Consider the following 8,735-nt stretch of genomic DNA (forward strand, 5'->3'; position numbering starts at 1 on the left):
CTCCGTAAAAGTAGGGTCGAGCACCCTCTTCCCTTCGTTCTCTTTCAAGTCACCACCATTCTTGTCTCACCCTTAATAACATTTAGCAACTTCTACTTTGACTTACCTCCCATATTATGTTTACGTTGAATTCGTACTCACATCTTCTATTATCGGTATTTCGTTTTCTTCCCTGCTCCAGACGAAGGAATATACCAAATAAGATTTTTTATCTGCGTTATTTAAGACCGGATTTGTCTATGTTAATTTGAGGCACTCAAAATCATAATAGAATTTGTAATATAAAAAAAATAAAAATACTTATTCTAGATAAGTGTTTTAGCATCAGAACACCGGTTTTTATTACCAAAATATTAGGCTGACTAATCTGAAACTTCTGTACATAACACGTAACAACTTTATATTTGTAGTTTGAATTCAATAAATGAAGAAATTTTTTGGACTTATAGTTCCGAAGATACTTCAATTCCATCTTAGACGGCCGCTGCCCCTCTTCTCTTCTCCTACTCTAAGCGTTGCAATAGAAACGTCAACGAAGAAAACAAAACCCGAAGTCGTCAACGCCGGTAAGCTGCCTTCGGTAGAGGATTTTCCCACGTTATTTTTATTTTTTTTACTTAGCTGAAACGCACAGCATATCATATCGCATAATATTATTGTGTTTATTGTGTTTAGGTCGGCTCCTCCATATATAAGTACTGACTACAGCCGGCCGGTAAATTTGGTCGTTACCGTTTTGCCTGTAATATAGTGTGATCTGTCATCGGCAAACCGACATCTCGGAAAACGGATTTGCGGTTCTTCTTGGGACCGCACAAGTAGAAGACGTTCACCGGGTTTTCCCGTCCGCTGCCGGACACGTTCCCCGGCCAATTGCCCGTTTTTCCACGCTCGTTAGTCGCGTTCGACAGGACTCTAATCTCTAAACGGTAGCTGCTGTCCGGCGGGCTCACGGTCGAGTAATCCTCTTAAGTGGAAACCGATAGTGGTACCCGAGGACGACCGTAAATAGGGAGCTAAGTGCCCGACAAGTAGTAACATTGGTAACAACGATTTTGGTGGTCGGATATACTATCATACGAACCGGATGAAAAAATTACACACACACTCCAGTCCATTGTGTCAATGTTTACATTCGTCCGGCGACCGTGAACGCGTGCGTAGCCTTACATGGGCTTTCTTATTTCTTTCACTCCTTTCCGGCCGAATCTTTGTACACTATATTATTATGTAGGTCGGGCCCGGAGGAAATCGAATTTAACGTCGATCTAGCGGTTCCCAAAACGGAAACGGAAAATTAACAACTTTACCTCTAGGCCGATTTAAAATGCTGTCACTGATACTGTCAAGAAATCTGTGTGAAAAAACTTATTGATGGACTCTTCCGTCCGCAATGTTTGAAGGCAAGCATAACCGCTGCGCAATTGTTATTGAACAACAACGGTATAGTTTTTACTATTATAATATGGGCCTTATAAATACAACGTAGAATTGCTGACCAGGCTTAGTGTTGGTACAAAAAATTGTTCCAACGGTGGAGTCTTGACTGAGGAGTGACACAGTTTATTAGTATTTATAATTAAGGGGAAAAAATAAGCCATTCCCCCCCCCCCATTTTGTATCGATTTTTGTCTATGAAAAAGCATACAAGTCTTATGACTTGTCGTATTGTCAGTATTGTATTGAAAATTTTAATTAAAATTAAAAAAAAAAACAATAATTACAGTAAGTTAAGCAAATTTACTCAGTGTTGAACATATTGAAAATAGTCAAAACTATATAGATATTTTGAGCACCCAATTGAACAGTTTTGACTTGTTCGAATTTTTTAATATTATTATTATTCAATAATGATAATTATTATAACTTAAAGAAAATGAAAGCGGGCCGATTTTAAAGGGTTTTTTTTATTGGCAATATGTAAGAAAAAAGGTGTTTTAATAAATCTCGACAGTATCAATTTATTTTAAGGTAACGTTCTATAAGGTTCAGGGTATAATTTTTAACTTATACAATTTTTTCTACGAGTAAAAGCCACTTTGTTCCTAAAAGAAACCAACTTAGACATAAAAGACCGATATTCAAAAATAACTGTTTCATTTATTTTAAAAGAACAATAAAATGAATACTAAAAATTTGAGAAATTCAAATAGGATTTAAACACAATTTTGATTGAAATATCAAAAATCGATTTCCACAATAACAAAAAAAAGGGGCCGAAACTCAAATACATTTACAGAATCAAAATCGGACCATCCTAAGTAAAGAAAAAACATCCAAAAAATCTACCTCTTTGAACCCCTTAAACAACTACCTATTAATAATAATTATAATTTAAACAGCTATCATTTGCCTACAGAACATTTTTTGAAAACAGTCAACTATAGTAAAAAAACCAATGGACTTTCCGGAAAATAATTTTCATATGAATAATATTTTTTGACTGTTTTTATTTTTCTAAATTTCACAATGCGTACATTGTACTTGAATTTTCGAATGAAATATCGTTTTTTTAAAAATTATAGTTGGTTGAATAATAGGAAAAGAGGCGTGGTGCGTAATGCATTTGTGGAAATAATGATAATAATTGCACTGTGTGTAATTTAATCTATCCATAATCCACTTGATAATATAATAATATGGGACCCGACGAATGAAAAATATCATACACACTATTCATTCTAGAACAAGATTACAATATCTATGTATTAAGTAATTTTAAATTGTAATCTGTATGAACACAGAGAGCCTACGATTGTATAATTACTTATACTTATTATAAACAATTAAAATGTAATATAATAACCAAAAAGTTTATTGGTAATTGTATTTATGTAAAAATAATTTTATGTTACTATGTATATTTTTATGTATTGTACTTATAAGTATAGCGTACGCAGTATCTACATAGTATATATATATATATATATATATATATATATATATATATATACAATAACCTAGCATTATAATATTATATACATACATGAGTGTATAAAATAATTTTTATTTACTGTATAAATAATATTATTATGTAGCATGTAGGAAGTAGCTTTCAGTTGACGTTGGAAGAGTTCCAGAAATACAATATATTTTAAGTGTAGTTTTGTCTCATAAAATAAAATTTATGTTTTGCTATTGCTCTTTGACCTAATACCTTCGACAAAACCTATAAATATAATATTACAACTGCGTTAAGCTATTATGTTTGATTCACTTACTGTAAATGACTCATTATTTTCTTCGCCCACGTAAAGCTTATTATTGAATGGGTAATATTTAAAGTGTTTTGTTTTTTCATTTAATCTCTTACATGTGACAATACAGATAGATCTGAAGCTGAACAAACTATTAGATTCCTCGTTTTATTTACTTTCCTCTATATTCAATGTTTTTTTGTGTATGGATATTTATCAAATGAATAATGTTCTTCATTTTGTTATAACAATTGTAGTGACTGTGACAATAAAGTTACTAATAAATTATTAAAAACAGGAAAGCAATTATATTTTGAAAGTAAACAACAACATCAGAATAGTAGGTATAACTTTTTTTGGCTTCGATGTGATAGCAATTAGAAGATATTGGTTTATTTTGTTATCATAAAACAAAATATTTGCTTAACATTTATAATATTCCATACTTTTCATAAACAGAAAAACGCTAAAAATCGTCGACTATAGGCCGTCGCATTTGCTAGCCACACAGAACATACGTCGTTTGTCCATTAGGAAAAGAACACATTAATTTGCAAGAAACAATAAATCAATCTTAAACTAAAAATAAATGTTACCACGACATAAAAAAATAATAAACACCCAAAAAATTTAAACTATTGCTCGTATTCCTTCTTGTGGGTGTAGGACCAAGCGCCGCGCCGGTAGCGTCTTGGTATTGCTCTTTGCTGTTACTTGCCGGAGACTTCCCCTCATTCGCCTCGGCCCATATTTCACTGTCATCGTTATGTTATTATCGTTGCCGGCGAGGAGAGGGCGTACAAATTTTTAAAGCGTGTATTTTGTCGCCATACAAGTGTACCTAGACACGGCCGGAGAGCGGTGCGGCGGGGTCATGGGTCGAACAATACCAGCTATTCGGTTGACCATATTATATTATTACCGCGGGAGGAGAACGCGTACGACGTGTAGGTACCTATAATATACTTAAGTGTGGTGACCGGGGGTAGGGGGGGGGGCAAAAAAAGTTCAGTTAAGCAGCCGTGAAACGCGTTAATGTCCGTGCACATTCCGCCGTTCATGGTAAACGATTTGATCGATGGCGTGACAGGCGGCGCAGTCCGTGCGTGATTAAGTGGAAAATGAGCGGTTTCCTCGGCCGGCCACGGTCCTTATGGGTTTACTTGCACACGATTTTCGGGGGGAAAAAAATCAATTAACCGTCTGCTTATAAATAATAATCACTGTACACCTATACTCACGCGCTTATGCGACACCCCCATCCCCCGTCCAATTAACGAGCGATTCGAAACGTAATAGGGCTCTATTTTTGTTTGGAAAAAGAAAAACATAGGGTAAGTAGTAGTAGTAGTAGGTATACCTACAACAGCAGCTACCGGCGGCCAAGACGAGATGATGTATAATCGGTCGTGATCGGTATAATCGTTTTTTTTTTTTTTGGATTTCGAGGTCGGATGGTATACGGCCGTCTTGGGAAACACAAAGGTCGTTTCGGTCTGCTGTAACGCAATATTTACCAGTGTCTTCCAGTACATTAATAATAATAATACGTAATTAGGTATACATATTATTTATGTGTGTATCCAAGGTAACAGCGGTGGAGCGGTGACGCTTAATGATAAAAAAAAAAAGTTAAGACACCTGAAAATCTTAAAGGAAACCTCCAGCAGCCAGAGTTGTCCATCGTTTGAACAAAAGGTCATCTAAATGATCGTCTACGGTCTAGATAACACTTTTCGACAGGAAGTCATTCCAAAATTTTGTTTTAATATATTACTCAATTAGTTGTTTATAAGTGTTTTTTTCAAGTATTAGAATATTTGAAAATATTATTTTGTATAAATATAATATATTCTACATTTAGAAAATATATAAAACAAGTAAATGCAGTAAGACAATTTTTTATTCGTATAACTTCTTATTCAAATACATTTAAAAAAAAATGTATCACTTTCAGTTATACCTATCATTTGTACAAATTATAATAACAAACGAAGAAAACCAATATCTTGGCATGGAAACCGAAAATGCTGCGTTGCCTTGAGCGGGTAAACCCTTCAAAAACTCGTCAAAGTCCTCATAAAAAAAAAGCAACCCAAAATCAGACTCTCCCCAAAAAAAATGGTCGCCCCGTCCGTGACTTCATCAACATACTAAGTTATGAAAATTGCACGAAAATAGTCTTAATATGTTTGATTCGTTGAACTAATAAGATTTATAGAGTCAACGGGTGAGACCCACCTCCCACGATAAACTCTAAAAAAAAAAAACACCATTAGTCATACTATATACTCACACCGGTAAGTCGGAGAGTAGGTATATTATAGTTTTCAATTTGCGTAAGAATTTTCAAACTATTATACTGGTGTAAACTTAACGCGCATTGGGCACGGACAAAGAAAAAACAACCTCTATCGGTTGTGCGGGGGAGTGACGGTGATTGTTGTTGTTGTTTTTTTTACCCGGGAATTCTCCGGCTGCTCCAGGAAGTTTTCCAATTAAAAGCCATTACTCTAAGAGAGTTTAAAAGTTAAAAGGCGCGCCAGAGACTGTTTTTCAATCAGCCGAACAACTCTGGTAAAAGCCATAGTGTACCGCGCGACGGCGTTGTGTACCTCCGTCAGAGGCCTTTTCTCTGAGAAAAAAAGGCCGACCTCCCCCCCTCCCGTGTCCCACCCCCTAACCACTTGTACGCACTCGAATTCGGGTAAATAAATAAAAAATAAAAAATCCTAAAGGATCTCAATAATATCGGTGGCGGCGCGAGAGCTGCTGTTGTATAAGGGTTTCGGCCGCATTGAAATCAAACCGTCGATTGATAACGCTGCTGGTTACTCGCATGATTAATGATGGCCGTGGCGGGCCCGAAGGGGAAAGAAAAGGCTGTGGTAAAAATAAAAATAGGTTTTGATTCGAGAAAAAAATAACATAACCCGAAGACTTTAAAACGTTGTACAATAACGCAATTCGGAACGTGTAAACTGCAAAAAAAAAAACGTCCCCTAAGTCGAATTTGGCATGATATGGCAATAATTATAAATACCATAATAGTATGTGTATTTTATTGCAAAAGCGAATCATAGTCCGTATAATTTAATTTTGATTTAACGAGCTGTTTGTAAAATAATGTGTACGAAAAACAATACAAGTATTCATTCGGCGTTTTCTATTTTTCATTTATTGGAGTTAGGTCCATCACAATAAACGACAAATCGTCATTTAATATATGTTAATACAATTCTATTAGTGAACCGTTTAAGAGTGTATATATATCCTTATAGTGTACAGTACACGCTTGTGCTTCCCCCTTTTTTGTACACTGTGAACGGATTATGGTGCGACGAAGGGGCACCGCGTAGTCACTTATATACCGATGTAATTTAAAGTTGTCAGTTACCGCCTCGACTTTTTCTCGCCCCAGCCCGCAACACGTCCGTTTTGCCACTACAAGTGGTGGTGGTGGTGGATAGTTAATTTTCGAACGGGAAAATGTTGACAAACGGCGCGAGGCGCTTTTCCGGACAACAATTAATAATCGTGTCAAGTATTTTTACAACGAGGAAAAATTGGCAGCGCTCAAGTCCGCCTCAAGACTCGACAAGCGGATAGTATTAAAATGCGCAACGGGTTTTGACTATTGAAGAAAAAATAACTAAGACACTAAACGCCATCGGTCATATTTAACTATAAAGTCGGTTACACGAGCCCGGTAAATGTCGCACTGTTGCTAGCACATGTACAATATTAAAAAAAATGTCCACCCACACAAGAGGAATATAGTGTAATGGACCTACATTGGAAAATATATTTTTTGTTTTAATTATCGATATATTTAGAACATCACGGTTTTATCAGTAAATAAAATATTTTAGTTATTACCTACTTTAATGTTTCAGTACTATTTCCCAACATTATAGGTTTACTTGAAATATTTTCAAAACACCAAACAAATATAATATTCTACCAAGACGTCATTAGTGACCGACTTGATCAATTGCCATTTTTTTGGGGATAGGCTTAACGACGCCATCCCACACACACAATCATAGGACCAGTGTAAATAGCAGTGAACTCCTTGTGATGACATAGTTTTTTTAAAACAGAAGTACAAATGTTTTATTTATATATATATCTTGTGAGTTGTGTTAATTTTACTTACCTGTAAAAATTAGTAAAATTATCCTGGCTGGATAGGCTATTTTCTGTGTCGAGTGAGATAAGATTATTTGCAAATATTTATAAGTTCCAGCACTATAATAACACCTACATATGTAACCATATTATAATATTGTACATTTTATTGTTCTAACACAACGAAATTCAAAGTTTCCTTAGTATAGGTATAATTTATTATCATAAAGTTAAAATGTATAAAGTAAGTACTTTGTATACAAATGTTTTATGTCAATTTCGTACTATATCAAAAGTTATTAAAACAAAATTATAACGCCTTATACGATTTAATTATCCAACACTTAAGCAAAAAAACTAACTACTCGATTCCTGCCTTAGGGCTTAGGTGACTATTAAAAAAAGTGGTGTTTTACTGAGTTTCATATTCTATATGTGTATACTTTTTATTATTATTAAGGTGCTGATACTTTCAGATAATTGTATTTAAATACACTGTAATAACCGTTAACATATTAATATTGTCTGTTTATAGTTAAAAAAGAAAATATAATCATAAAAACAGGCTCATATATATTTTTTAAAATTATATAATATTTATCTTGAATATATATTATTATAATCTATTAATTTTTTTTCCCGGTTTTGGTTTTCAAAACATTCTGTACATAATCGAATTTCCTACTTTTCTATTTTTATAATATTACTATAATATTATCTTTATGTACAAACATCGGCTATTATTATTGTTTTTGTTGTATATAAATCCATAATGTGTTAACAAAATAAAACTCAGACTAGACCGTCTAATAAATTGTTCGCAAATTTCTTTACAAATGACAACTATATAGTATTATTATTATTATCTTGATTCGTCAACGACAGCAACAAGATGAATTTATTACAATATTTCGATACAACTCGATAAAAATTGTTTAAAATTTTTTTTTTATTAAAATCATTTCTTATAGGTACACTACGAGAGATTTATAATTTGTCATCTATATAATATTAATTAATTATAATTATTATTATATAATTATATATTATATAATATTAATTCACATATTTTGTATATAATTAGAAATATATATATAATTTTTACAAAAAAAAAGATAATAATAATAATCGATATTGCACTTGAGAGAAACTTATCTGCGTACAAAAAAAAAAACGTAAAATTGTAAATTAAAAATAATAATAATAAATAGTCGCCGATACGCGATATAATAATAATAATTATAATAAAAACAACAAAATAAGAAAATCGGGAAATAAGATTATCGCGAGAATATGCAGAGAATGAAAATAATAATAATAATAATAAATAGAACAATAAAACAAAAAAAAAAAATTATAAAATAAAACAACTGGATATTATATTGTTTTTGATGCGTTTAAATATCG

The sequence above is a fragment of the Adelges cooleyi genome, unplaced genomic scaffold (assembly GCF_023614345.1).
Source record: "Adelges cooleyi isolate 19-005CV unplaced genomic scaffold, UGA_ACOO_1.1 ACOO_flye_CR_arks_rails_tigmint_CR_PRNA_376, whole genome shotgun sequence".
NCBI lineage: Eukaryota > Metazoa > Arthropoda > Insecta > Hemiptera > Adelgidae > Adelges > Adelges cooleyi.